This window comes from Ambystoma mexicanum, chromosome 8, assembly GCF_040938575.1.
Source record: "Ambystoma mexicanum isolate Mex_15411 chromosome 8, UKY_AmexF1_1, whole genome shotgun sequence".
NCBI lineage: Eukaryota > Metazoa > Chordata > Amphibia > Caudata > Ambystomatidae > Ambystoma > Ambystoma mexicanum.
In genome coordinates this window covers 1,731,307,597-1,731,330,239 of record NC_090929.1, presented here as the reverse complement: position 1 = coordinate 1,731,330,239, position 22,643 = coordinate 1,731,307,597, and the positions used below count along the sequence as shown (strand labels likewise).

The 22,643-nt window shown below is 46.2% G+C and overlaps 1 pseudogene; it reads right to left on the bottom strand.

Annotated features, from left to right (window-relative positions):
* The window catches only part of LOC138473377 (zinc finger protein 271-like), a 195,957-nt pseudogene that overhangs the window by 142,996 nt on the left and 30,318 nt on the right, over nt 1-22,643 (bottom strand).

The following is a 22,643-nucleotide window of genomic DNA, read 5'->3' as shown; positions in this document are numbered from 1 at the left end:
TATCTTCTGTTTTCAGCCCTCAGTCTACAGCTTACTCCTCTGCACAAGTACTTACTGTAGTCCCTAATGCCAAGAGGTCTGATGTCAATAGTCTGCTTAAGGGAAACACAGACCAAGTCGGTAAGAGAGAGTATAGATCACAAAACCTGCAAGCAGTAAATGACAATGTACAATCAGTGCACATCCGGATGGCTAGGGCAGGATCCAGCCCTGATGCCACCATGCCTTCCCCTGTGCCTACTGATAGGGATGTACAGTTAAGGCGGGGCATGCTAAAGGCTGAACTTGAGGAGTTAAGACAAGAATACATTACTTTACTAGAGGAGAATAAAACCTTACAGTCTTTTCTGAATACACCTCAAACTTTATCCGTTGAATGTTCAGTCCCTGAGTGCGGAGATTTTTGTAGGTCATGATACTTGTCAATATGTAAAATCTATTGGGAAGGAAAGTCCTTTTTCTAGCACAGTACTTATTCAGGGCACAGGTTCTGACAATTGTTCTACCGTTTGTCAGGAATTGCTGTTAGCTGAAGACTTACAAGCCACTTCTTTACCTAAGATTTCCTGTGTAGCAGTTTGTCATAATTCTGAGCTTGAACACATACAAGCTTCTGATTTCCAAACACAATCCACAATGGTTGCATACACAGAATCAGTCACTACTGTAGGCTTAGGTTCTGCCCTTGATCTAGCTGCTGAGACTGAAGTAGACATTCAAGCTGATGTGGAAAACGATGCTACCTCTGTGTTCGCTCCTCCTTCTGCCAATTTTTGTCACAACGAACAGTCAAAGACAGTACAGAATTCTTGTTTTGATAGACTCATTCCACAGTATACTGAACCAAAGACCAGGCATGCGATTCCTGAACTGTTGATTGTTAATATGCCACTTTCAGAAGCTAAAACAGAGGAATGGACATTTGACGAAATCCTGATTAACAGAGACTTTACTATGGTGATTCCTCTGGTTGATTTTGACTTCTACAAAGGAAGAGACTCTGTGTCATCCACTAAGGAGAGGGACGGCATGGGTACAGCTCAGTCTTTGGTTACTGGTGCCAAGGAGTCAACCGCCCTAAAGGTGCTTTCCATTCCTGAGCCACAAATGTCTGTCGACTTCTGGGACTTCAGTCTGTCCTCCTACAACCATTGACTCTTCGATTATCCAGTCCACGGCTCTGCAGTCATCGTTGACACACGTGTCTTCAATCAATGAACAATTGCTATGTCTGCCAGTCACTCAAGAGCCTTCACCATGTACGTGGTCAGAGCCAAAGACCTTGACAAGTTTGTCTTCAGCTAACGAGACGGCTCCAGCTTGCATACCCTCAGCCTCAGAAGTTCCTCTGGCATGCCTGTCTTTGGCTACAGTGACTCATCCAGCGGATTATCCTTCAGCCATGGAGCCTCCGGTAGCACATCCTGAGTGCATGTCTTCAGTCCCAGAGCCTACTGCTAGTTTGGCTTCAGTTCATGAGAGACCTGTATCCTGCTCAGCCTCACTGCCAATATCGGAGGTGCACCTGTCTACTCTGTCTGATCATGTTGCATATTCTTCTACTTCAGAGTTACCTCCTGAATCCCAACCATTTATTACGGATGAACGTCCAGCCTGCCCTTCTTATGCTTCAGGGGGATCACCAGAATGCCTGCCTTTTACACAAGTTGATTCTCCCAACTGCTTGACTGTAGCATCAGCGCCTCCCGAATATGCAACATCTGAGTCTGAGACTTCTGCCACCTCTCTCTTCAGAAACATCAAGTTGGATCACGACTCGGGAGGGCCTTAAATGCAAGGCCGTTGGACTTGCCTGGAGTGTTACGAGAGGGAGACTGATATCATCCGCCATGGCCCAGTCACCGAACAAGTAGCCGACCAGGATAGCGGGCTGGACGGTTCGCATTTGGGGGCCGGTTTGGATCAGCCGCTTGACAGCTTTCTTGTTGCCGGATCCCACATGAGCCTGAGGGAGGGGACGGGCACGGCCCCCCAGCTGCAGCACCAGTCGGGTGCAAGTAGCCAAAGGAAGGGTATGACTGCTGCAGTTCAAAATGTGTCTGTTATTGCTCCTGCTGCGAGTGTGCCTGATGTACCAAGTACTGCGTCTAGCACTCCTATCAGTATGCGAAACGTCCCTGAGGTTGTATCCCACGTGCAACAAGGTGGCTACATGACTGACACCAGGAGTGCCAGCCTCGTACAACCCATTGGACTTCCAGGCCCCCAAGGCGTGGAACAGATGCAGTCGAACCTTGGTCATCCTCAACCACAGGCCTTTACCCAGATGGATGACGGGAGAAGATCCGAACCTCTACCTCCACCTTCTTTTTCTGAACATGAACATTTCCTGAAACCTGCTATTTTCTCACCCCCTGTGTGTCCGCTCTCGGCAGGGAGGCTACCAGAGCATCTACCATTGTCTAAAGCATGTTGCACCAGCCTGCCTCCCTCCTCAATGATGTATGAGTGTTCGCTCCCAGTGTCTGAGCTTCCTGGACCTTCCAACTCTGCTTCGGGTCCTGCAAGTCCTTCATGCCTTTCTTCGACCCATAAGTCTCTTCCTCACCGAAAACCTGCCTATGGCTCTTCTAGACTGCGGCCTGATTCTATTCATTCCAGTCCCTCTGCTTTTGCCCGCGGGTCATCGTTTCCGTCAGTGCCACCTCCGAAGACAAAGCGCTCCTGTCATGGAAGGAAGATGTTTTGTGCGGGTGACGGTCGCCTGGAGTCGGCCGTGGGAGGGGGTATACTGTCACGGCTCGCTCCCTTCGCTCCCGTTCCCGTCACTTGGGGGCATGTTTTGGGGTTTATTCCCTACTGGACATTTCCGCCAAACCTTATGCTACAGTGCTGTGATGAATTGGGAGCGCTAAAACCTTATTTTCCAAGTTACTTCCCTTCCGGACCCATTCCAGGTTTTTGGCAGCCAGCATGCTACTTTAATCTAATGACTATGCTTCCCAGAATGCCTGGCTCACTGCTTCACCTCTTCCCTTGCAGGACAAGGTTGGGTGGAGGATAGGCAACACCTGTGGCTGCAGGTGCAGCAGGCGGCACACCTGAGGGGTGTGCTCGTTAAGCAGCTTTAAAAGCCTCAGTTTGCTTCAGTCCAGCGCTGGTCATTGTTGCAGTGTTCCTGTTGTGACTGGTCCCTTGTTGCTTGTTCCTAGCTTTTGTGCCTAGTTCCTGTTTCTTGTTCCTCTGCCCTGGATTTCAGATTTATGTGCTTAATTGATTTCTGCTTTCTGGATTTCCCTTTCTATCTTCCTCTGTCTGCAGGCAACCTTTCTCTGTGCATTACCCTTTGATGCTGCCCAATTTGCCTGTGTTCTCTGTTTCTTTGATGCTGTCCTTTGCTACTGAAAAACTTGATGCATTAGTTTTTCCCTTTATAGATTCAGCTTCCTGCCTTTTCTCCTTGGATGGGTGGGAAAGGTTTCCTTTTGTGATATTATTTTCCCTGCTCCTGATCCTTACTTTCTATTGGGATCCATTCCATGTTTTCGATTGCACTTCTGCATTTATTTCCCATTTATTATTAGGTGTGGGGTGCTGTTGCAACTAGTCCCTGTGTGAATGCCTTTTGTTTTCCTCACTATTCTATAATCACAATTCCTACTTGCCCCTTGACTTGGGTCTTATGTATTTAGTTATCCTCCACCCATTGCTGTTATAGCCTTCTGGGTCCCTGTTTGATCAACTGGGTTCGTGGGTTTACTGACATTCAAGTGGTCTTTCCGGTCTTCGTGAGTACTGTTTCTAAGTTCCTTATTCAGTATCATCCAGAGTGTCAGCTCACAGATCCTGTCCTTGCTTGCCCTCTACGTGGGCTTAGCGCTGTCAGTATCTGTAATAGCATAGTGGGTAAGGAGTTTGCTGACTTTCCTTTCAGTCATAAGGAGGTTCTAAGTGCTTACCCCACATCCCTTTTCATATATTGGGATTATTGTTTCACTCTATTTGCACTCCTGGGTTTTAGTATACACGAGTCTTGGGTATTGTATGCACGTTGTTAGATTCAAAGTTGTTCACTGTGCGATTCCGTGCACATTTCCCTTGCCATATTCATTGCCTTCTTCCTTTCTTAACAAAATGGCGCAAATCCTATGACCCTATGTATAGAGAACTTTATAAAACCTGTCTCACAACCTATCATGCTGACATTGTGGCTGCCAAAACTTTGTTCCTTTCTCAGAAGATCGAAGCTGCCCTATGCAAACCAAAAGCGATGTTCTCAGTTGTTAAGTCACTCTCATCTTCAGATGTTTTAACAGCAAAGGTTAAACCTACACAAGAGTTATGCAACGACAATTCTTCATAACAAAGATTGAGGATATTCGTCGCACCATTTGCAAGCGCTAAAGCGACCCCTTCTAGTAACAACAATCTATTGATCTTGTGGCCCTTACTGCTGACTCTGCGGTATGGTCTTCCTTTTCCCTGTTTACAGGGGATAACGTGTTAGCAGGAATTCCATAGATTAAATCTTGCTCCCCTTCAGATGCTATCCCGATCGACATCATGAAGATAATCTCCCCAGACCTCTTGACAGTACTCACAGCTGCTGTGAACAATTCCTGTAACTGGACTAGTCCCGCCTGAACTTAAAGCGGCTAGAGTTGTTCCTCTTTTAAAAAAGCCATCAATTGATCCTACCACTTGGGCTCATTTCCGTCCCATTTCTCTTCTTCCCTTCCTTTCTAAACTACTTGAATCTTTGGTAACACCTCTTCTCTCCTCATTCCTTGAATCTTTTCACCTTTTGTACCCAGCACAAGCCGGTTTCAGACCTGGTCGAGGAACGGAGAGTGTACTGCCCGCCGTTCAGGACGATATGTCCAGGCTAGTGGACTCAGGTGGGGTTGGTGCCCTGATACTGGTAGATCAGTCAGCGGCCTTCGACAATGTCGACCACTCCATTCTGTTGTCTCGGCTGGCCCAGATAGGGATATCGGGCCAGGTACTGGCTTGGTTCACCTTGTTCCTGGCGGATCGTCCCCAGACCCTCTCCATGCTTCCGTTTCTATCTGCCCACTGTCTCCTCACGTGCAGTGTCCCTCAGGGCTCCTCTTCTCCGATCTTATTTAACATCTATATTTGGGCACTTGTGACTCTCATCCGCTCCTACGGCATCAGATGTTACTCGTATGCTGACGACACTCAGATCTTGATCTGATTAGATCTGGATCAGGCTGAGATGTCATCATGCCTGCGGGGATGCCTGGCAGCCGTGGGTGAATGGATGAACCACAACTGGCTCAAACTGAACGGCGACAAGACAGAAGTCCTGGTGGTTGGGTGCCTGCCAGATCCTACACTTTGGATTTCCTCTTTCTGGCCTTCCTCTCTTGGTGCCCTTCCATCTCCGGTAAGCAAAGTAATAAATCTAGGAATGTTAGGCAGAAACCTGTGCAGTTCCCTTTGGGAACACTGCAAAAGATTTAAGACTACAGGTGTTAGCAGTAAACCCACTTGGTAGCAGTCTGTACCACACAGATTCACTTGGTAGCTGTGGCTGAGCAGTCAGACTTCCCTCAAGAAGAGTTAGGCAGTATGCAAAGTATACACAATAGGCACTCAGACACAATAGTACAAGCAAACACTGACCAGAGCTTTGGTATCAAAGTATACAATTATTTATTTAAAAACACACTTATTGAAACACTCCAGCACTGTTATTATTATTGCAGTCGCATGAGGATCGGCGGCAGAGATTTCACTGTGGCCGCAGCCAGGCCATGGAACGACCTACCTACTTCCATAAAGAAACTGTCGAATCATATAGCCTTTAGGAAGGCGATTAAGACACTTCTGTTTTAGATGTTGTTTTTTTTCTGGCTTCATCTGAATGGTCCTTCACTCTCCAGCGCCAAGATGCTTACAGGCGAACGTTGCACTTTAAAAATGACAAAATCAATCAGTTGGTGGTGAGACCCGCACAAGCAAATGCCGATACCAGATCATGCGGAGACCTGCACAAGTGAACAGGTCATAGTGAGACCGGCCCAACCACACGCCGACCACGAAGGTCATAGCTAGTCTAGATGAAAGATTCTAGTCAAGGTCCTGGTGGGACCCACCCAAGGGACTTCTGAAATGGAGGTTGCGGTGAGAGCTGCAAGGCGGAACCCTGAAATCTGAGAGTAGAGCCTATGTTTGGTGAAACGGTCTAGAGAAGACCAGTCTGACTGGCAATCCGAGGATGGAGATACCTCCAACTATTTAGGGGAAGAAAGCTGAGTATCCAAGCTGAAAGACACAGATGTGAGAGCAGTCCCTGATATGAAGACGGAGAAGCAATGGACCGAGGAGAAGTATGAAGGGTCAGAGGGGAAGCAGACTGGGTAAACCCTGGAAGAGCCAACCCAAGAGAACCTTCTTTGTTTCGTGTTCAAGACTGGGGATAGTTTGTAGACCATGATTTGTGAACCCTTTTGCTGGTCAAGACTTGGAGCGTTTATGTCTTAGTGTAGGGATGATATGAAACAAGGAATTAGTATAGAGCTACCCTTCCTCCTGACCTTGTGTCACCTATAACAGCAGTGCAGATGTGAATTAAATGCTGCACTGAGCCTCATTTGTCCTTTTATGTTAAAAATATAGTACAAATTGAAAGGTAAGTAGCCAATGTTTAATAGCCCCAACTAACAACACTGTGTCAGCACACTCAAGTTGCTATAACAACGAACATATGTTATTGATACAGGTTTCACCTCACAAAATTAGGAAGAGACCACTCTGGAAGAAAACCCCCTTCTGAAGGGAAAGAAATGTCCACCGGAAGAAATTATTTTCCCCAAATGTTTGAACAAGATTCAGGTCAGTAGTCCCCTTTAACCAAGTTGAAAACTTGATAAAACTAACATGTACACAATAAGAGTCCTCACCTAAATCTATTTATTTTAATTTCATAACAGTTTAATTTAATTACAGTTATCAAAAGGGTTAGATGCACCATTTATGTTCTGCGATTCAGTTAATGTATGTCCTGATGAAGGGCCAGTAGAACACTCAAAAAGATGATCGCCTGGATGTGCGAATCACCATAACAACGGCCGAAACAGCCAGTCTCCAGAAACCAATTCATAGAATCATCCTGCTGTGAACAAACAAAAGTGGATAACACAACACTGTAAAATAAAAAACAACATCCAGACATGTGAACAAACTTTAATAGATCAACATTTACTGGAAGTATCGAAAATGGTTGTTGCTGCATACCCATTGTGAAAGTGTTTTTCCCTTCCCACTCCCGGGGAATCTTCCAAACAGGTGGCCAGGGGAGGGCCATCACTTTTGGATCCCGACCCTGGGGGTGGACTAGCGAGGGAGGATCACTGTGGTGGAGGATCCCTTGGGATTGGGAAGGGATTACCCAAGGGTGAGACATGGTATCCCCCCTTTCAAATAACTCGCTACCAGACATCCCCTCAGCCTACTGTCAGCAAGAGCCTGGGTTCCGCAGACCCCTCAATGCTTCTCCCGTCTTAATACATCTACACTCAGAATGACTCTTCTCTTTCTATGAATGTCCCTCTAATGAGGCCAGGCACAGTCAGGCACGTGGCTACGAACACAAACACCTGAATGCAATTGAGTACCGAACTAAGTATAAAAGGTTGAACCCAGACTCACAAAGAGAGAACCGTAAGCCAGATGTTTGAGAAGGAAAGCAGGCGGGATGGCAAGCAGCTGAGCAGTTCAGAACCAGGCTTGAGAGAACAGGATACCATGACGCTACAGGTTGAAGCAGGAGAAAGTGTTGTGAGGGAGCCGTGTCTCCAAGAAGCCGAAAGGGTTAGTCAAAGGAACCCGGGAAGCTGGTTAATCTCTCTGTACCTTGTGCCAAGAGATTGCTTGTTTCTCTGGGACAGCAAACCCGCCCAGGCATGTCTGAGGGGCAGGAGGGGAGAGACCCTGATCTCAGATAAAAGTAACGTGAAGGACGTGTTCTTAAAGTACAGCTGGTGGGCTCGAAGTGATGAGAGAGCCCAGTTTGTAACGATGCAAATGATTACCAAGTTGCAAGCAAGATTATGCGTAATAAGAGAGATACGTTGAAAGAAAGCTTTGATTGTTTTGAACTGTGATGAAAAAATGTAACTGAGTGATCCTGTAGAATACCGCATTGTTGAAAGTCTCTGAAATGTGAAAGTTAAACCAAGTATCACGGAGGTGAAAAGCAAGTTGAATAAAAGTTAATGAAAGCCTCCGGGAAAGGCTACGGAAGAGAATATTGAGTGAAGCAAGACGCTGATGGGGATCGGAAGAAACTGAAATGAGTGATTAAATGAATTGACAAGAAAGTGAAACTTGGCTGGGTACTAATGAGCATGTTTGAGAAGGAGACAAAGAAGTGGAACTTGTCATGGTGTGAGGAAGGCACGCTTGAGGAAAGACTAACAAGAGTACAAGGAATAAGATAACCAGAATGCAACTGTGTCACAGTGGTAAAGCATGGGAATAATAAGTTGTGCCGTTTTGAAAGTCTTCGACAAACTGCATGAGGAAAGCAGGAACATTGGGGAAGGGAACCCTATGTATCAAGATGATGAAGTATTGTAATGTAAAATACTAAAGAATTGACAGTAACGAGTAAAGAGGGTCTAAGCTCCGGTAAGGAAAGCCGGAAAGATCCACCCAGGAACACTGTTAAATCAGAACTGTGTTATGCTAGAGAGCATTGAATCAGGTGAGGGAAGCCTGAGACAAGTATATGAACTGTCCCGAATAAGAAAGCTATTGAACTGCCTTTTTGTGAACTGTTTTTAACAAATAGAACTTTTGGAGATACCGAGTGACTTAAGCTTGGTGAAGGAAGTTGAGAAGAAACTCCATGGTAATCCTGATATTCTTTTGAGACACATATTTTATCCAATACCCGACACATTGTTAAGTTAGAGCGTGAGGGCAAGTGTAGGTTTGACACGGACAAATTCTTTACTTTTGATAGACAGACTTTTGGACTATTCTTTCTTCATTATGTTCATGGTTGAGAATACTCCCAATTCTAACTAGGGCGTGTTAGGAATTCTTCAAACCGCATTTTTATAAATAAAGCTTTTTGAAACTTGTATCGTTGAGTCTGTGTCTACCTCTGAGCACCATGCCTTTCTCACACCATACAGAACGACTATGATCAATCTTTCAGAATATGCCATTTGCATAGAAAGCACACATTTTTACTAACCCCACATTGCACGTGTGCACTCCAAAGAGCTGGGAATATTGTACCCTGCTCAATGAACAAAATACTATGTTGAATGTTAGATGCATGTGAAATTGTTTTCCGTTGTGATGAATGGTGTTTACTGTGTTGTATTATGAAATATTGACAAATACATTTTAACTATGTTTTTAACATAAAAGGACAAGTGAGGCTCCGTGCAGCATTTATTTCACATCTGCATTGCTGTTACAGGTGACACAAGGTCTGGACACAAGAGGGAGGTGTAGCGCTAAACTCATTCCTTGTTTCACATTTACAATATACCCCGTTTACAAGTATAAGCCCCCCGCCCCCGGTAACAACGATTAGGGGTCAACCCTTGTTTTTTCAAACTTAGCTTAGGGATGAGCGGCAAGAGACTTGAGGCTAAGGACAAATCAAGTTAGCTTTTTAACCTTTTGTTGGCCTCATTCTTTGGACATCGTGTTGTAGATTAGGATGTGCCAGGAGGGGGAATGAGCTTTATGGTTTATGTATCTATGTGCAGGCCACGCGGGGAGAACACCACTGCTTACATTGCCCCTTTCCTGACACGGTTTAGATTTAAAGATCCCTTTTTAGCATTAGAGACTCACTGAGTCCTTAAAGGCATTTGTCCAAAACACACCTCTAAACCTCTTCTTTACACCACAAGGTATTGCTGTCATGTATGTGATTGCCTGTACTACCTACATAGGATACTAGGAATACAGGTATGGTGACACAAGTTAGAAAAGCGCTGTGTAACATTACTGTAGCAACAGGAGCAGTTATTAGCGTTGCAGTGGGGGGTGGGATCAGGGTTGTCGACAGTGTGTGAAGATGTGTTCCTTAAAGAGTAGGGTCTTGAGCATCTTTCTAAGTTGCATGAGGGCAAGTGAGGGTCTAATTTTGAAGGTATGATATGGGGCATAGATAGGGAAGGCCCCGTCCCTGTCTTCTCCATTTCCTGCATATTAGCAGCTCTAAACTCACCAGGTCCTGGGGCTAACTAACAGGCCTTGCATCACAGATCTTAGAGATCTTGGGAGAGCATACTCTGCAAACCTATTCCAAAGAAAAGGATGGCCCTTATAACATAATGGACCAATCACATGGTTTTGAATTGGACTCTTTCAGCCAGCGAAAGGCTGTGAATTTGTACTCTTTATAACCTAGTTTTAACTAAGTGTGGCTTGCCATATTTTGTACTCTCTTTAGTTTCATTTCAATCTTATTAAACTGTATTAAAATATTCTAAATGATTCACAATTAATGCATGTACCACTTGGAATGTGTGTAAGAAAAAGAAATTGTATAAAAAATGACAGGTTATCCAAAGACAGGACAACAAGAGTGGACTACTGCACTCATTGGAGGTCTGCGAGATAGATGTGGTGTAAGAAATGACATAATAACATGCCTGGGTAACATGAGATGGGCACTCACTCAGAGCAAAGGGAAATTGCATCCCTGACTTCTAGTCGATGGGCCAGATTGGTTCCCTTCACTAATATAGTCATGGTCATACGGGCTGGTGGCCACAGATCAACCCATCAGTTTTAGAGTGGACCATTGGCTGACATCCTCCAATCATTGATGGAAAACCTGTACAATTTCACCCAGGTTGTCACCCAACGGGAGGACTACAAGGGTGTCATGCGTGTATGCATAAAAGGACATTCCTTGAGCATGAATAAAATTGCGCAGCTGTCTTACATAAAGAATCAACGGGCTTGGACTCAGACTCTGAACCTTGAGTCATCCCACACAGAATAGTTTAGCATGCCGACACAAAAAGATGATCAAGTAATCAAATGGGATCTCCAATAAGGAAAGAGGTGATCAAGTCTAAAGCTTGGTGCTCTATGCTTAGCCAGAATAGGTGGATGCATTGAACGACATGGTCAAAAGCTGCTACAATATGTAATGGTATCTATGTGCAGGCACTGCGGTCCTTCCCCATCATCTGGAGGTTCCCGGTCACTCCCACTATCACAGATCATATCCCTTGTCCAGGTCAGCAGCCGCTGAAGTATAGAATAGTATCTATGTGCGGGCACTGCCGTCACCCACTATCCTCTGATATGATATGATAGTTTATTTATATAGCGCCTATACACAATGTGTTTCAAAGCGCTTCAAGGCAAGGGAGGGAACAAGGAAAAAAATACAATGGCATTCTTACAGGCCATGAACAGTAAGGATGTGAAATTAACTATTGTATCCGGCCTGACGACATTTCAGATAGTGCAAGAGCTAAGACATAGCTAAGGAATGGAGGGGGAGAGTGGGAAGAAAATGGAAACAGACAGGTGACTACCGTACTAGGCCTGACGAAATTTCTGGTAGAGCCGGAGAAAAACAAAAGGTGACGGAGAGGGGTGCAGAAAGGGAGGGGAGGAACAAAACAAGCGACTATCGTACTAGGCCTGACAACATTTCTGATAGTGCTGGAGGTGGGGTGGGGAGGAAAAAAACAGTAAAGGGGAGGGGGTAGGAGAAAGACTAGGTTGCTGACATATTAGGTCCAGGGACAATTCTGATAGAGTAAGTGCATAGAAGAAAGTAAGGGGAGGAGATAGGAAAAGGGAGAAGGGAAAGGAGGAGAAAACAGAGAGTAAGCAGTCAAAAAGAGTGGAGAGGCAAGAGTAGAGAGCGAATACAATTGCAGAAGTCAGTAGTAACACATAATGTTGCAAGCCAGGATACAAGATGACGATGGGAATAGCATGATAAAGGGCCACCATGAGTACAAGATGCAAAGGAAGTCCAGCATGAGAGTTGAGAAAGAGTGACACACCGTGAATGAATGAATGAAGTCCATAAAAGTCAAATCCAGCATTGGCCACAAGACGGTGATGGTGAAACCAGAATGTATCAGGACAGACTCCTGCAGAAGTAGGCTGGAGGTGGGGGGGGGGGCAGGGTAGAATAATCAAGCAAAACAGGCAACACCTGTCACTTTGGAGGTCACCCGTCACTCACACTATCACAGATCATATCCCTTGTCCAGATCAGAAGTCGGCCTGATAAATTGCTAAAGTATCAACAAAAGATTGCAACTGTGCTTACAATACACTCCATGACTTTAATGGCATGGTGGTTGAGAAGTAAAGCGAAGGTTCTCCAGCTCCGATGACTAGTGTAGATTTCTTTAAAAGTGGTTTCGCCTTTATTTTTTTAAACCACCTGTAATGAAGCCGACTCAATAGTTGCTGATGAGTCTCATCACGTCGAAACACTGTTTTTAATTACTAGGAGGGGCAAGGATCACGGGGCGATCTTGAGGGTTAGAGGTGTTCCATTACTTTCAGAGACTTGGTAAAATGAGTCAAGAGTCTGTCAAGTCACCTGGTTGGCTAAAGTGAGTAGTAAAAATGGGTAAGTGTTCTTTAATGGAGATAATAGGAAAGCGTATTTAGTATTTTCAGGATTTTATCCTCTATTAAAAAATTGTAAAAGCGCATATGTTATGTTATGTTATTTTGCATTTGTATAGCGCCTTATGTATCATTGGTATGATCTCAAGGAGCTGGTAGGTTGAACGCTGTCGGGAACCGCAGTTCAAGTCAGTTGAGAGAGAGAGAGAGTGTCGTGAAGTGCGTGGGCGCACCAGGTATGTGTGCAGCTGTTGTGGTTGTTGCATGATAGCTGCTTCTTAACAGTGGGTGTGGTGGCGAGGAGATCAGTGAATGTGTTCAGTCTGGAGGGAGGACACCCGGACTGAGTTCTGGCTGCGTTAGGCCTGAGGAGACGCCTAGGCTAGCTAGCTGTGTTATATTAGGATGATGTGTAGTTTGATGAATCATGTTAATATGAGAACAGCTTTACCAAATGTGACATAGTACTGCTGTGTTCTAGTTGAATGGTGGTGTATAGGAGAGAGTAAGCATAGTAGTGTGATATTGTAGTAAAGTGTATGCGACCAGGCACACTTGATTTTGGGAATATCTTCGAAGTTCAACTTTTAACACAGTAACGCTTTCAGGGCACATTCAATGATGTTGGGAATACCATCTTAATTCAACTCTAGTACAGTGACGCTATAAGGGCATACTTCTTAGTTCAACTTTAACACAGTGGCCCTATTGGGGCACACACAGTGATGTTGGGAATACCGTCTAGATTCAACATTAGCACAGTGACCATATTAGGGCGCACCTTCTAAGTTCAACTCTAACACAGTGACGCCATTAGGGGACACTTTCAAAAGGTCAGCTCTAAACAGTGACGCTGCTAGGCACACCTTGTGAGTTCAACTTTAACCCACTTTAACTTTCACCAAAAAATTCATCATGCCGCTAGAAAGATGCAGAGCGAGTAAAGAGAGGAATTGTGCAAGAGATACCTTTTAAGGGTAGCTTTGAATATGCTAAAATATAGGTTAGTCGACAAAAAAACCAGAGCATTCCAGAGCTTGGGAACAGCAACAGAGAATGCATGGCCACCACACCGTACGAACCGATAACAAGAGCGTAAGAGGGTCTGAACGTAATGAACGTGCAGGAAGTAGAGGAAAATATTCTCCTGTAAAGAAAAACAGCCTCTACCATAATAAGCTCGATGAATCATGCAGAGAGCTTTGAACTGAATGTTCTGTCTCGGGAGCATAGCCCAGGGGCAACACACTAGCCTTGGAAGCAAGATGACGCGGAGCAACACAGGTTCGATCCCCGGGACCGTGCGTAGAAACCTCTGGGTATTAAGTGCGTTATAAATAACCAATTACAATGACAATGAGAGCTGCTACTGAGAGCCAATGAAGGTTCCGGCGAGCATGAGATACTGGCTGGCCATAAGCTAAGGCTGTAACTACGCGAACAGCAGCATTCTGCCGCACCTGCAGACGATATAGTTCCTATACACAATGTGTTTCAAAGCGCTTAAAGGCAAGGGGGGGCAAGGGAAAATACAATGACATTCTTACAAGGCCTTGAGTCATTAAGAATGTGAAATTAACTATTGTACTAGGCCTGGTGACATTGCAGATAGTGCAAGAGCAATGACAAAAATGAGGGAGGGATGAGGGGTGGTAGGCGATGAGAACAGACAAGCGACTATCGTAGTAGGCCTGACAACATTTCTGGTAGTGCTGGAGGGGCAAAGGGAGGAACAAACAAGGAGGGAGGGGGAGAAAAACAAACACGGCCACATCAAAGCAAAGTTTCAAAGCACAACATCTCTGCCATCAGTTAGGTCCCACAACAAAAATTCGATCTAGCTGGACACATAACAAGTCTCCTGTACTCGCGCACTCTCCTCACCACCTCTCACCACCCGTCCACATGCCTGAATATCATGGGTAGCTTAATGGGGCTTGACCATCCCACCTAACTCCTTATCCCAGCTGGACACATAACGAGTCTCCTGCACTCACCCACTCTCCACACCACCTCTCACCATCCGCCCACATGCCTGACCATCATGGGTAGTTTAATGGGGCTTGACCATCCCACCTAACTCCTTATCCCAGCTGCACACATAACGAGTCTCCTGCACTTGCCCACTCTCCTCACCACCTCTCACCACTCGCCCACATGCCTGACCATCATGGGTAGCTTAATGGGGCCAGACCATCCCACCTAACTACCTATCCCAGCTGCACACATAACGAGTCTCCTTCACTCGCCCACTCTCCTCACCACCTCTCACCACTCGCCCACATGCCTGACCATCATGGATATCTTAATGGGGCTTGACCATCACACCCAATCTCCTTTTTCACTAAATGCACACAGGAATTCTAATCCTTCTGACAATTCCCCATACCTCCCCTGAGGGCTGTCCCCCCGCAAGCCCATTGAGGCCATACACATGGATAAAGGCACTTTATGAAAGACAAACTACTACTTGTTTACATACTCTGCACTTTTGGTTTCTGAGTATATATTTGGATAAAAATGTGACCTTTGTATACCTTTTAGCCGCTGTATTTTGCTAAACATTTCCCTTGTGGCTCTTCCCCAGATCGCCCTCTTTTTAGCTACTTTCCCTGAGCACCCTGAAGGGAGCCATTTCACATGTTGATGCTGAATAAATCACTATTCATGTCACAAAGTCCAAATGAAAGCAGTTTGGTAACTCTGAAACACATATAAGGGATGCGAGGTGGCCGGGGCATTTACTGTTCAGCTCCATTAATTTAACACAAAATAGGTACAGGCATTTGTCACATACCTGAGCGGGGACCAGTGTGCGGTTTTCCTCCTTCAGCACTCATCTCTGACTCTTGTTTAGTATTCAAAACACTGCTGGACTTGAGAAATCAAACCTCAGATGGACTGGACGAAACCTGTAATGTTTAAATCAACATGTTTTTAGAGGTCACTATTTTTAAGCATCTACAATCACTTCATATTACTTTGTTATAATTTACAACCACTGAATTGCACTGAGATAGAGTACATGAAAGAGACCTGTGTCGTCAATATTATCCTGTTAAAATACTGTATTATTTTTATATTGAAAAACAGTTCATAATAGGTACATATATGATATGATAGGTTATTTATAACGTGCTTAATACCCAGAGGTTTCTAAGCGCAGACCTGGGGATCTTGCTTCCAAGGCGAGCACGTTGCCGCTGAGCTATCCTCCCGGGATGGGATTTTACAATCACTTGTATTTACTTTAATACAAGTAAATTGAGGGGGTGCAGAATATGTTGGGGGGTAATATTTTCTGGGGCTATGTTTTGTCCGGGGGAGCTCCTCAGCAACATAACCAGGCTTTTGTTTCCTCAAGTGTCTCCTCCTCACCCCCAGCATTTGTCATCGAGCCACTTGTCTCATCAGCTACGTCACCTTTCTCGATGCCGGCCTTCCGGCGTCTCCACTTCCTCGCTGTGTTGCTCCGCGCTACTCTTGGCTCTGCCGTGCAGGACAGCTGTATGTCAGAGGCTTGCCTGTGCCTAGGATTCTCCCTCCTCTATTCAAGGTTCCACCTCCCTTTATGCTCACCGCTGCTCCTCTTTGGCTGAGTTGAAGTGGAATCCAGCATTACCTAAAGCAAAAGAGATGGAAGCAATGTCACCATTCGTTGGATGTAGAACAGAAGCAACATCAGTCCTTTCTATTCCCAGTGTATTTGTGATGGGGAGTTCCTTATGGGAATGAGAGTCCTTGTCCCCCAGAGGGGCGTCACTCCCAGCGACGTCCCACTTTCCGGGAGCCCTAGGCAGGGTCTTGCTTAGTGGGCTCACATCCCTAGCCTCAAAGGTGCCCCCCTGGGGAGAAGGGACGACTGTCAGGTCCCTGGGAAAATAGTCACTACTTTACTGTTGGGTCCCTGGGAAAAATACTTTATTTTCATGTCAGGTCCCTGAAAGAATAGACATTATTTTATTTTCATATTTAATAATTTGTTATTCTCTGTGAAGATTCCTTGGAATGGTTTGGGCCTTAACTTTTGTCTTCAGAATACAGTAGGGAACCCAAGCCAGGATGAAGGGAAGGAACAGGAGTCGTGATTGGGTGAAAGAAAGACAATGGGCCTCATTACGAGGCAGGAGGTAGCCATGGTGCTATTAGCACCATGGCTACCCCCTTACCGCATTCCGGGTCCGGGTTCCTGAAATAGGGAATTACCGGGTCATTCTAAACTTGGAGGACCCGGTAAGTCCCCATTCCGGGAACCATTCCCCATTCCCATTCGAGCCCCCATAGGGCTCAATGGGAATGGGGATGGAGCTAAGAACGGTACCGCAATTTGCGGTACCGTTATTAACTCTGAAGTCCCTTAACGGGTCCCATCCTTAACACCTGGTCAAACCAGGCGTTAAGGAAGGGACCCGCTAAGGGTCCGCGGAATAGGGTGGTAAGGGATTACTGGCATGGTGTCCTTACCGGTGCCAGTAATCCCATACCACCTACCTCGTAATGAGGCCCAATGGATTGTTTTGAGCATTCTAAACTGCCTTTCATTTGAGATATTCAGTTTGCAGGTCATGTTTTAGTTTTCTCCCAAGTATTGGGCCTTAGGTATTCAGGAAAGATCATCTTGGTTCAGAAGAAAGAAGAAATCAGGACAGGATTCCTTCAGTGAAGAAGAAGTTTGGAAGAGAAGAAGATTTGTTTGTTCAGCAAACTCTGCAGCTTTCAAGCTAAATACATTTTCCTTAATTCAGCTTTAAATTCAAAGACTGTTTCATTTAAGAAAAAGTAACCATCTCGTAATTGATCCTGGTTCCAATAGGTTTCATATAGACTGACTTTCCAGTGCGCGTGAGTGCATGTGTAAATACTGAGAGGTTGTCCGGAAAATCTCTTATGTGCTATTTGTTTACCTTGCCAGGCATTTTTTCCTTGCGCAGCTCCAGAATGTCAGGGAAGGTCAGTTGTGATGGCGTGATCAGCTGATCTCATCTGTGGCGTCGTTATCCAGGCTACGTATTTGACATCAGCGACGACGCGTTCATCTGAGGTGAGGTAGGGGAAGTAACATGCGGATTTCCTTCCCTCGGCAAGGTAAGCGTCCATCTGAGGTGACGTAGGGGAAGTACCATGCGGATTCCCTTCCCTCTGCAAGGTAAGCATGCATCTGAGGTGAGATAGGGGAAGTAACATGCGGATTCCCTTCCCTCTGCAAGGTAAGCGTGCATCTGAGGTGACGTAGGCGAAGTACCATGAGGATTCCCTTCCCTCGGCAAGCTAAGCGTGCATCTGAGGTGACGTAGGCGAAGTACCATGAGGATTCCCTTCCCTCTGCAAGGTAAGCGTGCATCTGAGGTGAGGTATGGGAAGTACCAGGCGGATTCCCATCCCTCTGCAAGGTAAGCGTTCATCTGAGGTGAGGTAGGGGAAGTACCATGCGGATTCCCTTCCCTCGGCAACATAAGCGTGCATCTGAGGTGAGGTATGGGAAGTACCATGAGGATTCCCTTCCCTCGGCAAGGTAAGCATGCATCTGAGGTGAGGTAGGGGAAGTACCATGCGGATTCCCTTCCCTCGGCAAGGTAAGCGTGCATCTGAGGTGAGGTAGGGGAAGTACCATGCGGATTCCCTTCCCTCTGCAAGCGAAGCGTCCATCTGAGGTGACGTAGGCGAAGTACCATGAGGATTCCCTTCCCTCTGCAAGGTAAGCATGCATCTGAGGTGACGTAGGCGAAGTACCATGAGGATTCCCTTCCCTCTGCAAGCTAAGCGTGCATCTGAGGTGAGGTATGGGAAGTACCATGCGGATTCCCATCCCTCTGCAAGGTAAGTGTTCATCTGAGGTGAGGTAGGGGAAGTACCATGAGAATTCCCTTCCCTCTGCAAGGTAAGCGTGCATCTGAGGTGAGGTATGGGAAGTACCATGCGGATTCCCTTCCCTCGGCAAGGTAAGCGTGCATCTGAGGTGAGGTAGGGGAAGTACCATGAGGATTCCCTTCCCTCGGCAAGGTAAGCGTGCATCTGAGGTGAGGTATGGGAAGTACCATGCGGATTCCCTTCCCTCGGCAAGGTAAGCGTGCATCTGAGGTGAGGTATGGGAAGTACCATGCGGATTCCCTTCCCTCGGCAAGGTAAGCGTTCATCTGAGGTGAGGTAGGGGAAGTACCATGCGGATTCCCTTCCCTCGTTAACATAAGCGTGCATCTGAGGTGAGGTATGGGAAGTACCATGAGGATTCCCTTCCCTCGGCAAGGTAAGCATGCATCTGAGGTGAGGTAGGGGAAGTACCATGCGGATTCCCTTCCCTCGGCAAGGTAATCGTGCATCTGAGGTGAGGTAGGGGAAGTAACATGCAGATTCCCTTCCCTCTGCAAGGTAAGCGTGCATCTGAGGTGAGGTAGGGGAAGTACCATGCAGATTCCCTTCCCTCTGCAAGGTAAGCGTGCATCTGAGGCGACGTAGGGGAAGTACCATGCGGATTCCCTTCCCTCGGCAAGGTAAGCATGCATCTGAGGTGAGGTAGGGGAAGTACCATGCAGATTCCCTTCCCTCGGCAAGGTAAGCGTGCATCTGAGGTGAGGTAGGGGGAAGTACCATGCGGATTCCCTTCCCTCGGCAAGGTAAGCGTGCATCTGAGGTGAGGTAGGGGAAGTACCATGCAGATTCCCTTCCCTCTGCAAGGTAAGCGTCCATCTGAGGTGACGTAGGGGAAGTACCATGCGGATTCCCTTCCCTCGGCAAGGTAAGCATGCATCTGAGGTGAGGTAGGGGAAGTACCATGCAGATTCCCTTCCCTCGGCAAGGTAAGCATGCATCTGAGGTGAGGTAGGGGAAGTACCATGCAGATTCCCTTCCCTCGGCAAGGTAAGCGTGCATCTGAGGTGAGGTAGGGGGAAGTACCATGCGGATTCCCTTCCCTCGGCAAGCTAAGCGTGCATCTGAGGTGAGGTAGGGGAAGTACCATGCAGATTCCCTTCCCTCAGCAAGGTAAGCGTCCATCTGAGGTGAGGTAGGGGAAGTACCATGCGGATTCCCTTCCCTCAGCAAGGTAAGCGTCCATCTGAGGAGGGGAAGTACCATGCGGATTCCCTTCGCTCTGCAAGGTAAGTGTCATAGTGACTCCCAAACATAGACTCCATACCCAGGGCATGTAAAGTCACCATTGGCTTTGCTAGTCCAAAATTGTGAACAGAACCAGTACAAACCATCATACTGTGGAAGTACTGGTAAGGGGTAATTCGATTGCCCCTGGGTCTGTTTTCGGGGGGGCACTGTCCAGTCCCCCCTCGTCGAGTTTCTGGCTGGTGGCAGTGGTTACCACGCGAAATATTCCTTTGGAATATTTCCAATGGGATTTTCCCATTGATTTTAAACACCACCACTTTTTTGGTGCAATGTTAAAGATACCGCTGGTTTATTTAGTTAATATTAATTCACCGGTCGGGTCTTTTTGCCAGAACTCGGTTTTAAAATGGCGTTTGTGTTCGCCTCTGAAACCCTAACCCAAGTCGAGCCCTTTGTTCCACTTTTTGGCGGGCTTCTGCACAGAAGCCCTCCAAAGTGGTGCCACTCTGTCTGGGTCTGCAGGATGTGTGGGAGGGGGAATAGGCACCCTGGACTGAGTTGCCTTGGCAACTCAAGTCACACTCTTGTGTGATTGCCCCAGTGGTGAGCCACCCGACTCACCACTTTGCATGGTTGATTGACAGCTAGGCTGATGAATGGGGGTTTTCTGCATAAAAGCAGGGCTTTGGGGACTGGAACTTCAGAAGTCGCCACAGGACCTAAAGAATCCAAAGAGGGGAGAAGCTGAGCCATCTACAACGACGACACCACCGGTTGAGCCTTGCTGTAACCAACTCACCACTTCCCCAACGACAGAGGAGATCTTCTTCCAGGAGAGTCTTCTTCCCTTCGAACTGGTGGGCACAACCAGTTCACCTTTTTCGCCTTCCAGGACGTCTCGTAGTCGAATTGCCCGTGCCAAGCAACCCGGCAACCAGATAGCCACGTTCATCACTGACCGCGAATAAAAGGGTTGCACCTTTTAATTGAGAACTCTGCGGCTGGTTTCTTCCCTGGCAGTGCAACGATCTTCAGCTTTAATCCATGTTGAGATCATCTCTTCCTCTAGACGAAGCCACGACTTGCACCCGCTGCCAGGAACAACTGCCCCCGCTGGAGCTTTCTCACCACTTTAATGTACTGTGTCCCGCCTGGCCTCCCTTGCAACGGACTGTCCAAGGTGTCCCGTACAAAGACTTTAAAGTGCATTTCAACTGTGTGATCTTGGGCACATTCCGCCTTGCTCTCTCCAAGAGTGGGCCTGGCCTATGAACTTTTTTGCTCTACAGTAGACCCTGCCTTTCTTGACTTGCTATGGTTTCTTAAAAGTGTTGGCATTGTGTTTTTTCCTTACTCTGCCCTTTCTCTCCCTTTTTAAACTGAATTATTGGAGTGCCATCTAACGTTACGCGCTCATCTCTGTTTTGCAAATAAGTGGTGTCTTAACTTAGACTTGTCGAATAATTTAATTAGGGAGGCGTATATACTTATAGTGACTGTGTTTGAACTTGCTTGGCATATTAGTGCCAGTGTATTTTACAAGTGTGTTTTTAAATAAATAATTATATACTTTTATACCAAAGCTCTGGTCAGTGTTAGCTTGTGCTACTGTATTTTTGTACCTAATGTATATACTCTATATATACATTAGGTCCAAGGGCAGGGACACCGCGACTTCCAGACACGCAACCGCTCGTACCGGTGGTAAATGAGGTACTACCTATTTTCAATCTGTCATCTCGCCCCATTACAGAACCCGAACTGGCGATTCTGAAACAAGGTCTTTCTTTTGTTCCCTCACAAACCCCGAGTGCTATGCACCTTACCAACGAGGTTCAACAATTCCTCCGTAAAATTAGGCTTAGAGCCTTTTTTTCTGACAAAGAAGACACCTCACAGCCCAATAAGTCAGGGTTAGCCAGACGTTCCTCTTTTACTCCCAATACAGCAGAACTTCCAGCTGAAGTCCTTGTTTTTGAAAAAATTGTTCTTAAAGAACTAGCTAAATGTCTTGAGCTTCCTAGGAATACCATGAGGCCCAATCTTCAATTAGCTGAATTTCAGGCTATTGATTCCCTTTCGCAAGACCCTTCCATTGTGATCAAGAGTGCCGATAAAGGCGGCGGCATAGTGGTTTGGGATTCTGGGCTGTATGATCAAGAAGTTATTCGACTTCTTAGTATTCCCGGTCATTACCGTAAAATCATTAGCGACCCAACTGCCTCGATCAAAAAGAAGATCCTTTGCCTTTCTGAAAAAGCACTTGAGGAGAGCATTTTGTCGAAAAAAGAATTTGAGTTTGTCAATTTCTCAGAGGAAAGAACTCCCCTTTTTTATATCATCCCCAAGATCCATAAAGATACATCTAACCCGCCTGGACGCCCTATAGTTTCGGGGTGCGGCTCTATTCTAGAACCGTTATCCAAATATATAGACGTGTTCATTAAACCTTTGGCGATGGGAACCCCAACATTCTTGTTAGATTCTAGGGATGTTATCAACTTGGTTGAAGGCCTCCCATTTGACCCTTCTAAACAGATCTTGGTGGCCTTAGATATAGAGGCTCTCTACACAAACATCCCCCAAGAAAAGGCTATTCAGTGTTTGCAAATTATGTTGGATCGCCGACCTCCTGTACACGAGGTCCCTACTAACTTTTTGACTACATGCGTGGAATTAGTCCTCTCCAACAGTTTCTTTAAGTTCAAAGATGAGTTCTTTCTGCAAACTAAAGGGACGGCCATGGGCTGTGCGTTTGCCCCGAATTTGGCTATTATTTTTATGGCCTTGTTTGAAGAGAATTTTGTCCTGAATGACGGCAATCCTTATATTACCAACATTAAGTTATACCGCCGGTATATTGATGACATCTTAGTACTGTGGGAGGGTGACATTGCCACATTGGAACTTTTCGTTCGATGGCTCAATCAGGTTGATATTAACATCAAATTCACTTTGGAATACTCCACCTCTCGCATTGCTTTCCTCGATCTATCCATTTATAATGAGGATGG